Source organism: Triticum urartu, chromosome 7, assembly GCF_003073215.2.
Source record: "Triticum urartu cultivar G1812 chromosome 7, Tu2.1, whole genome shotgun sequence".
NCBI lineage: Eukaryota > Viridiplantae > Streptophyta > Magnoliopsida > Poales > Poaceae > Triticum > Triticum urartu.
This window is the reverse complement of record NC_053028.1, coordinates 465243433-465253849: the sequence shown is the minus strand read 5'-3', so window position 1 is coordinate 465253849 and position 10417 is coordinate 465243433.

Here is a 10417-nt window from a genome sequence, read left to right as displayed (position 1 = left end):
AAATATACCTTTCACTTTGCCATCCTTCTTATCCGCGAAATACTTGGGGCAGTTCCGCTTCCAGTGACCAGTCCCTTTGCAGTAGAAGCAGCCAGTCTCAAGCTTAGGTCCAGACTTGGGCTTATTCACTTGAGTAGCAAATTGCTTGCCGTTCTTCTTGAAGTTCCCCTTCCTCCCTTTGCCCTTCTTCTTGAAACTGGTGGTCTTGTTAACCATCAACACTTGATGCTCCTTCTTGATTTCTACCTCCGTAGCCTTTAGCATCGCGAAGAGCTCGGGAATTGTCTTATCCATCCCTTGCATATTATAGTTCATCATGAAGCTTTTGTAGCTTGGTGGCAGTGATTGAAGAACTCTGTCAATGCCACTATCATCAGGAAGATTAACTCCCAGTTGAGTCAAGTGGTTGTGGTACCCAGACATTCTGAGTATATGTTCACTAACATAACTATTCTCCTCCATCTTGCAGCTATAGAACTTATTGGAGACTTCATATCTCTCAATCCGGGCATTTGCTTGAAATATTAACTTCAACTCTTGGAACATCTCATATGCTCCTTGACGTTTGAAATGTCGTTGAAGTCCCGATTCTAAGCCGTAAAGCATGGCACACTGAACTATCTGTCATCAGCTTTGCTCTGCTAGACGTTCATAACATCCGGAGTTGCTCCTGTAGCGAGTCTTGCACCTAGCGGTGCTTCCAGGACGTAATTCTTCTGTGCAGCAATGAGGATAATCCTCAAGTTACGGACCCAGTCCGTGTAGTTGCTACCATCATGTTTCAACTTAGCTTTCTCTAGGAACGCATAAAAATTCAAAGGAATGGCAGCACGGGCCATTGATCTACAACAACATAGACATGCAAAATACTATCAGGTACTAAGTTCATGATAAATTAAAATTCAATTAATCATATTTCTTAAGAACTCCTACTTAGATAGACATCTCTCTAGTCATCTAAATGATTGCGTGATCCATATCAACTAAACCATGTCCGATCATCACGTGAGATGGAGTAGTTTTCAATGGTGAACATCACTATGTTGATCATATCTACTACATGATTCACGCTAGACCTTTCGGTCTCAGTCTTCCGAGGCCCTATCTGCATATGCTAGGCTCGCCAAGTTTAACCCGAGTATTCTGCGTGTGCAAAACTGGCTTGCACCCGTTGTATGTGAATGTAGAGCTTATCACACCCGATCATCACGTGGTGTCTCGGCACGACGAACTGTAGCAATGGTGCATACTCAGGGAGAACACTTATACCTTGAAATTTAGTTAGAGATCATCTTATAATGCTACCGTCGTACTAAGCAAAATAAGATGCATAAAGGATAAACATCACATGCAAGAAAAAAAGTGATATGATATGGCCATCATCATCTTGTGCCTTTGATCTCCATCTCCAAAGCACTGTCATGATCACCATCGTCACCGGCTTGACACCTTGATCTCCATCGTAGCATCGTTGTCGTCTCGCCAACTATTGCTTCTACGACTATTGCTACCGCTTAGTGATAAAGTAAAGCAATTACATGGCGAGTGCATTTCATACAATAAAGCGACAACCATATGGCTCCTGCCAGTTGCCGATAACTGTTACAAAACATGATCATCTCATACAACAATTTGTATATCATCACGTCTTGACCATATCACATCACAACATGCCCCGCAAAAACAAGTTAGACGCCCTTTACTTTGTTGTTGCAAGTTTTACGTGGCTGCTACGGGCTTCTAGCAAGAACCGTTCTTACCTACGCATCAAAACCACACCGATTTTTTGTCAAGTGTGCTGTTTTAACCTTCAACAAGGACCGAACGTAGTCAAACTCGATTCAACTAAAGTTGGAGAAGCAGACACCCGCTAGCCACCTGTGTTTGAAGCACGTCGGTAGAACCAGTCTCATGAACACGGTCATGTAATGTCGGTCCGGGCCGCTTCATCCAACAATACCGCCGAATCAAAGTAAGACGTTGCTGGTAAGCAGTATGACTATTATCGCCCACAACTCACTGTGTTCTACTCGTGCATATAACATCCACCCATAGACCTGGCACGGATTGTCGATGTACAAAAAGAGGGGTACACTTTTTGTACCCCTATAACTGTGCACAGGCAGTCAGAGCCGCGCCCACGACCACACCAAGCAAGGCAAGGGAGGTGAGCCAGGGTAAGACCGAAGCTCGAGGGAACTGGAGCAACGCCAAGGCCAGGACCATGAAGAGCCAGAGGACGAGGTGGGCTCCCCCGGCAAGGTCCTTGCTGGGGCCGGCTTTAGCAGCCCCGGCAAGACCCTTGCCGCGGCAACTCGCCCCACGCCTATAGAGCAAATCACCCTTGAGTCCACTGCCCCCATGGGGCAAGGATTTGGGAGACATCCCCGTGGTGGCATGCAGATCTTTGTGAAGACATTCAAGATCAGATACGCACTAAGAAGACAATGACCTTTGGCGAGATACCAGCCAAGGAAGACGACGAGACCCTCGGCAAGCGCCTTGCCGGGGATGACGGCAGGCGCCACGACAAGACCCTTGCCGGGGCCCCGGCAAGGCCCTTGCCAAGGACATCCGCAGGGCCACCATCAGGCCCACACCGACTAAACCTCCACCGCCATACGCATGCAGCTGCCGACCCAACCAGCTGGGCAGGCACCTGCGTGGCGGCATGCAGATCTTCATGAAGACCCACCACTGCGCCACCTCAGCTGCCTGCCTACCTACACAGAATCATAGGCATCGCTGGCCAGGGCGCGTGTCGACACAAGAAGGAGCGGCGACGGACGAGACGGGCGTCGCCCCCGCCCCCGATAAAGCAAGGACACCTAAGCAGACGCATTAAATGCGCCTTGTCATGTAATGCGAAGGATAACCTCGCATCACTGTACCCTTTCCACCTCCTGTGTGCCACTGTGGCGACCCCTTTTTCTATAAAAGGAAGCCCGAGGCGACCAGGAGAAGGATTCGCCTTTTTGGGACTCCTAACGCCCCAGAGCTAGCTCAAGAACAGGAATATACATCCACCAAAGCAGGAGTAGGGTATTACGCATCCTCACAGCCCGAACCTGGATAAACAAACTGTGTACTATCTGTTTGATCCGCTCTTCTCACGACCCCGCACCCCGCTAACCGTAGTAGGGATTCTTGTGATCCCATAGGTGTTGTTCCCACCGACATCTTTGGCGCGCCAGGTAGGGGGCGCAGTTGTGAGAATCGGCTCTAGAAGTTAGTCCAGCGCTTCTTCATCGTCATGGCGCCCAAGAAGAAGACAACGGTGGCGATTGGCCAGTCAGGAGCCGTACGGCCCGTTCCGACGCGGGCGAGCAGCGGACCGGTCGCAGAAAGGACCCGGGGCGCCACTCGCAAACACCAACACCGTCCCAGCAGCCGGAGTTTGGGAGGCGGCGATGTTCGTGCACCTGGTAATGGGCCGCACACCGCCAAATCCAAAGACGGAGCCAGGCCCTCCGCGGGTGGCGCGGGGCCTTCCAAGATCGCTACCGCATCACCCGAAGGCGACGTAAGGGCCTCCAAGACTCCCACGCCGGCGCCAACAGCGTGCTCCTCCCAGGCAGCGCATGACAAATGGCATCATCACGCCGAAGATCCCAGGCGTCGCCGCGGGAAGAGCCCCAAGCGCCACTCCCGGGACGTAGAAGACCTGCCCGCTCGCCAAAGTGCTGGTGAAAACGGCATGCGACCGCGGGATCGTGATAGAGCTCCTTCTGACATGGTCAGAAGTCGAAGCGCGTCACGATCCGTGTAGGTTCCGCTGCCGCCGATGCCAGCAGAGGCCCTGGCGCGCGCGCAGTTGCTCCTCGACTTTCCTCCCACTACGGGGAAACTCGACGAATGGAGAGCCACTATCCGAAGCCTTGTTGCGGTGGCCAACAAAGACGAACCAAGTCCGGTGGAGCCCCCGGGTCGACGCTCCGATGGAGTCCCACGCACCAGTGGCGGAAAAGCCGGCGGCGCCGCGACCACGGTGCATTCACCTCCTCCCCATCCGGTACCGCGGACGCCGGCTCATCGTGACGTCACGGGCGACGACATCTCCATAGCGTCGTCTGACCCACGGACCCACTGTGACCAGCACCAAGTTCTTCGGGAACGAGCCCATGAAGACGGTCGAACCACTATCGAGCGCCGGCGCGGAGCGCGCCACCAGTCAGACAGGCGAGCAAGGCCTGCTGCGAACCACCCGGCCCCAGAGAGCCCTGGAGGCCTACCTTACGAGGTAGGCTGTCCGGCTTTTACCCGTGAGCTGCGGCAGTTCTAGTGGCCCACTCACCGCACCTTCAAACCTGACGTTGGCGAGAAGTACAATGGCAAGACCCACCCGTCTGAGTTCCTCAGCATCTACACCATCGCGATGCAAGCTGCCGGAGCCCGCGACGATAAGGTGCTTGCGAATTACTTCCCATTGGCTCTTAAACCCAACGCCATGTCATGGTTGATGCACTTGCCGGTAGACTCTATTTCCTCCTGGTCGGATTTGTGCCATGAGTTTGTTGGCGCCTTTACTGGAGGTCACCAAGCCCATGGCCAAGCAAGTGACATGCACGTCATTCCCCAGAAGGGAGGCGAGAGTCTGCGCAAGTATATACAAAGGTTCAGCCGGGTACAGTACAACATCCCTGATGTTCACCCTGCCGCCATCATCAGCGCATTTCATCAGAACGTGCATAATCGCAAGATGCGCGAAGAGCTGGCAATGAACAAGGTGAAAGACGTGGCAGAACTCTATGTTCTTGCTGACAGATGTGCCCGGACTGAAGAGGGAAGGAAGTACCCCGACGAAGATGCCAGCGTGGAAACCGACTCTTCAGATGAGGATACTGCCGCCCCGGCAAAGAAAGGCCGGCGCCGCAACAGGAAGCGCAAAGGTAAAGCCATGCTTGCCGTCGAGGGATCTGATGATGCCGGCTCCGCCAAGAAAACCAAGGCAGATGACCCCGGCAAGGAAATTGCCGGATGTGTCGCCTGCCGGGCCTTGGCGGCTGCCGAGAAGCTAGGAAACTCCGACAAGCAATACTGCAAGATCCATCGCACCAAGGGCCATGATCTCCAGAACTGCCGACAGGTTGAGCTCCTTGCTGAGAAGCAGAGGGCTGAATATGAGAGGCGGGACAAGGAGAAGGGCTAGGACAGTGCTGAGGGGTCCGGCAAGAAGCGTGATGGCCAGGCGGGCCGTCGTGGCAAGGATAAACAGCAGGAGAGGCCCGCTTGGGGCCGTGACAAAAAGCCAGAAGACGATGATCACGAAGAGGATGATGAGTCTGGTGACCAAGAATTTCAGAAAGCTACAGAGGCTATGTGCGTCGATGGCGGCGCCTCGCTGCATACCTCTCACCGCCAGCTTAAACAGTGGGCGCGTAAGATTACAGCGGCAGAGCCGTCGTTTGATGCCCAAAGGCCGCTGAAGTGGTCCAGCACACCTATCATTTTTGACACTGAGGATCACCCTGATCGCACTACTGCATTCGGGTGCTTGCCATTGTTGGTTTCACCAACAATACGCAACCTCAAGGTGAAAAAGATGCTAGTCGATGGCGGGGCCGGTCTGAACTTAATCTCGCCTACCGTGATCGAGAAACTGCAGATTCCTGATGAAGACCTCGAAGAGACGGGCACGTTTCAGGGGGTCAACCCAGGAAGAAGTCAACCAAAGGGAAAGGTCACGTTGCCCGTGACTTTTGGGAGTGATCTGAACTACAGGACAGAAAGGATTGTGTTCAACGTTACCAAGATCCCCTTGCCTTACAACGGGATCCTTGGCCGCCTAGCGCTAGCCAAGTTCATGGCGGCGTCACATTACGCTTACAACACCCTGAAGATGCCGGGGCCTGTGACGATCATCACCGTCCCATCAGACAAGAAGGATGTGCTAATTTGCGCTGACCAACTCTACCAACAAGCAGTTGCAGCAGCCGCCACTGCTAAGGCGCTTGCTCCTGCCGCTGGAGCCCCGGGAAGGAAAAAGAAGAAGACCGGTGAGACCTCAGACATCCACTCCAGCAAGCGCACCTCTTTGGAGTGTAGTGCTCCCATCGAGGACGTGCCAGAGAGCTCCACCGGCAGAAACTAGAAGTCCAGGGCCACACCGCCGGGAACCAAGAAGGTTTCTGTCAAGGAAGACGGCACGGGAGGGGCTTTCACCATAAGCTCCGCCCTTGACGACAAATAAGAAGACGCGCCTGTCACCTTCCTGCAGGCGAATGTCGATGTGTTTGCATGGCAAGCATCCGACATCCCCGGCGTTCCCTGGGAGGTGATTGAGCACCACCTTGCTGTCTGTCGTCATGCGCGGCCCGTCAAGCAGAAGGTCAGAAAGCAAGCCTTGGAACGACAAGAGTTCATCACAGAGGAGATCCGGAAACTGGAAGCAGCGGGTTTGGTAAGAGGAGTGCTCCATCCAACGTGGTTGGCCAATCCAGTGGTAGTGCGCAAGGCAAATGGGAAGTGGAGGCTATGTATTGATTACACAGATATCAATAAGGCTTGTCCCAAAGACCCCTTCCCGTTGCCGCGCATCGACCAGATTGTTGACTCCACGGCTGGGTGTGATCTGTTGTCATTCCTCGATGCCTACTCCGGCTACCACCAGATCTTCATGACAAGAGAAGACGAAGAGAAAACATCATTCATCACCCCATGTGGTATGTATTGTTTCATACGGATGCCTTTCAGGTTGAAGAGTGTTGGTTCAACGTTTGCAAGGGCGGTCCAGATTGGTTTTGAACCCCAGCTCCATAGAAATATGGAAGCTTATATGGATGATATAGTGGTCAAAACCAAGAACAGGGCAACCCTTATACCAGATTTACAAGAAACATTTGCAAACCTGCGCAAGATCAATCTCAAGCTGAACCCTGAGAAGTGTGTCTTCGGCGTCCCGTCCGGCAAGCTTCTCGGGTTCTTCGTGTCACAGCGTGGGATAGAGGCCAATCCGGACAAGATCAAAGCTATAGAACAGATTGAAGCGCCCAAGCGGGTCAAGGATGTATGTCGGCTTGCTGGTTGTGTTGCCGCCATGAGCAGGTTCATTTCCAAGTCCGCCGAGCGCGCCCTTCCCTTTTTCAAGATTTTGAAAAAGGCGGGCCCGATGGAATGGACGCCAGAAGCCGAAGCAGCATTGCAAGATTTGAAGAGGTATCTCTCCTCCACGCCAGTACTAGTTGCGCCTAGGCCACAAGAACCGTTGCTGCTATACCTGGCGGCAATGAACCAGGTGGTCAGCGCCGCGCTAGTGGCGCAGAGATAAATTGACGACGAGGTAATAGCGGCGACAAAGCCTGATGCCGTTGGTGCAGAGACGACACAGCCGGTTGGAGTGCCGCCAAGGAAGAAAATGATGCAGCACCCGGTCTACTTTGTTAGCTCCCTCCCGCAGGGGGCTAGATCAAGGTACTTCGGTGTGCAGAAACTGCTCTTCGGCCTTCTTATGGCCTCGAGGAAGCTGCGTCACTACTTCCAGGCGCACGAGATCACCGTCGTTACTCGCCTCCCTCTGCGACGGATATTGCACAATCCAGACACGACGGGAAGAATTGTAGAATTGGCACTGGAGCTGTCCAGCTTTGGCCTCAAGTTTGAGAGTACCTCGACAATTCAAAGCCGAGTCCTGGCGGAGTTCGTTGCAGAGTGGACTGCGACGCTTGATGAAGAAACCCAGGAGACTGTTCTCCCTGGCAAAGAGGCAAGTTGCAACTGGGTCATGTACTTTGATGGAGCTTTCTCCTTACAGGGCGCCGGGGCTAGCGTACTGCTTGTCGCGCCCACCGGAGAGCACCTCAAGTACGTGGTCCAGATGCACTTCCCCAGGGAGGTGTCGACAAACAACACTGCTGAGTACGAGGGGCTGCTTGCTGGTCTTAGGATCGCGGCAGACCTCGGAATCAAGAAACTCATTGTCAGGGGCGACTCGCAACTTGTCGTCAAACAAGTCAACAAGGATTACCAGAGCCCGTTGATGAAGGCCTACATCGATGAAGTGATGAAGCTGGAAGAGCGTTTTGACGGTATACAGGCAGAGCACGTTCCCCGAGCGGAGAACGACATCGCCGATTATCTGTCAAAACGCGCTGCCCTCAAGCTACCTGTGGAACCAGGTACCTTTGTGCTTCAGCTAACTCAGCCATCCGTTGATCCATCAACAGAACAAAACAAGAGGAGAAAATCAGGACCCGGCAAGTACTTTCCCGCCGAGCTCCCCGGAGCCGCCGGCAAGGATGTTGCCGGAGACACTGAGCCCGCCATGGGACGGCTAGCTCCTACGAAGCATCAAGCTCTTGCCGTGGAGACAACCGCTCCTATAGCGGAGGAAATGCCTTTAGTCCTCGCCGTCGAGCCCCAGGCTCCAGCGTGGGCACAACATACCGTCCGATTCCTCCAAACAGGGGAACTTCCTGAGGAGCAGGAAGAAGCGAAAAAAGTAGCCCGTCGATCTACTATGTACCAGTTTGTCGATGACGTCCTGTACAGAAAGAGGCCGAACAGTGTGAAATTGAAGTGTATCCCTCGAGAGGAAGGACTGGGGCTGTTGGCAGAGATACATGGAGGCATATGTGGATCCCACATCGGGTCGAGGGCCCTTGCCGGCAAAGCATTTCGGCAAGGCTTCTTCTGGCCCACCGCCCTCCAGGATGCGACGACACTAGTCACCAGGTGTGAAGCGTGTCAGTTCCATTCAAAGAAGCTTCATCAGCCAGCTCAAGCCCTTCAAACCATTCCTCTCTCCTGGCCTTTCTCGGTCTGGGGGCTCGACATACTGGGCCCTTTCCCCCGCGCTGTCGGGGGCTTTGAGTACTTTTACGTTGCAATCGACAAGTTCACGAAGTGGCCAGAAGTGGAAGCAGTGAGGAAGGTCACAACACAGTCAGCCGTCAAGTTCTTCAAAGGACTGGTGTGCCGTTTTGGTGTACCCAATAGGTTCATCACCGACAATGGCACGTAGTTCACAAGCCACACCTTCATGCAATATATTCAAGACCTCGGCAGCAAGGTCTGTTTCACTTCCGTTGCTCACCCACGAAGCAATGGTCAAGCTGAGAGGGCAAATGCTGAAGTACTGCGAGGCCTGAGGACAAAGACCTTTGACAGACTGCGCAAGAGTCGAAGGCGCTGGATTGATGAATTGCCGGCGGTTCTTTGGTCAATCAGAACGACACCAAATCGAGCCGCCGGCCAGACACCCTTTGCCCTGGTATACGGGGCAGAAGCAGTTCTCCCCACAGAACTCATATACGGGTCACCTCGAGTACTCGCTTATGACAAGCTTGAGCAAGAGCAATTGCGGCAAGATGACGCAACGCTCCTTGAGGAAGATCGTCTTCGGGCGGCTGTGAGAGCAGCGCACTACCAGCAAGCCTTGCGCCGCTACCATAGCCGCAAGGTTCGTGCCCGAAGCTTTGAGGAAGGCGACCTTGTTCTTCGGCGCGTTCAATCGGCCAAGAATTCCAACAAGTTAACGCCAAAGTGGGAAGGCCCTTATCGGGTAATACGAGTCACCAGGCCCGGCGCAGTCTGCCTGGAGACCGAAGATGCCATTCCGGTGAGTAACTCCTGGAACATTGAGCATCTTCGCAAGTTTTACCCGTGAGGCGCGGCTTGTCGGGCCCCCCGGCAAGCCACCTTTTGTACAAGCCTTGCCGATGACGCATGTAACCCTTTGTACAAAGCTAGGCACAGACCCTGAGCATAAATAAATGAAGCGCTGGCGCCCTAAGTTATAGCATGCATGCTAGGTCGAGTCTCGTCCTTGGTTAGGGTTGATAGTGCTTAGCGGCGGCTAACCCCTAGCTTAGAGGTCGAGTTTGCATCTCTTTGTCTTTCTTTTGTCTTCTTTGGTTCGCAGGACACACAGATATCCTTGCCAAACCACTTGGGGAGAAAAAGGAACAAACCAGCATCTAGGCCCCGGCAAGCTAGTATTGCCGGGGGCTGCAAGAGCAAAGATTCACCCACGGCAAACCAGGGTTGCCGGGGGCTTCAGATTCAGATAAGTTTTTCATCCCTTATCATGCATTTCCTTACGGACTGAGGTATGTGAAACCTCGTTTTATCCTCAAACTACCGTGCTCCCCTAACCCTAGGCCCTAGGGCCCGTTCCTGGGACCGAGTTTGGTCGTAGTTGCGGCAACAAAAGTATAGAACGAGGAGCCTAAACCCACTTCATCCCGGCCTCCGCCAAAGGCGTGAGGAAGGTCGAGCGAAGTGAGGAGATGGCAAGGCCTGTTGCCGGGCAAGAAAATGTTTATCTTAAAGATATCAGGGATTTATTCCTTGTCGTGGGTTTCACCCACAAACAAATGACCCGGCAAACATCCCTTTTTCATTAAAAACATTCCACTCAGGTACAGTCCATAGGGAATGAAAAACATGAATGAAGGGATTACAAGTTTTAAATTCAACA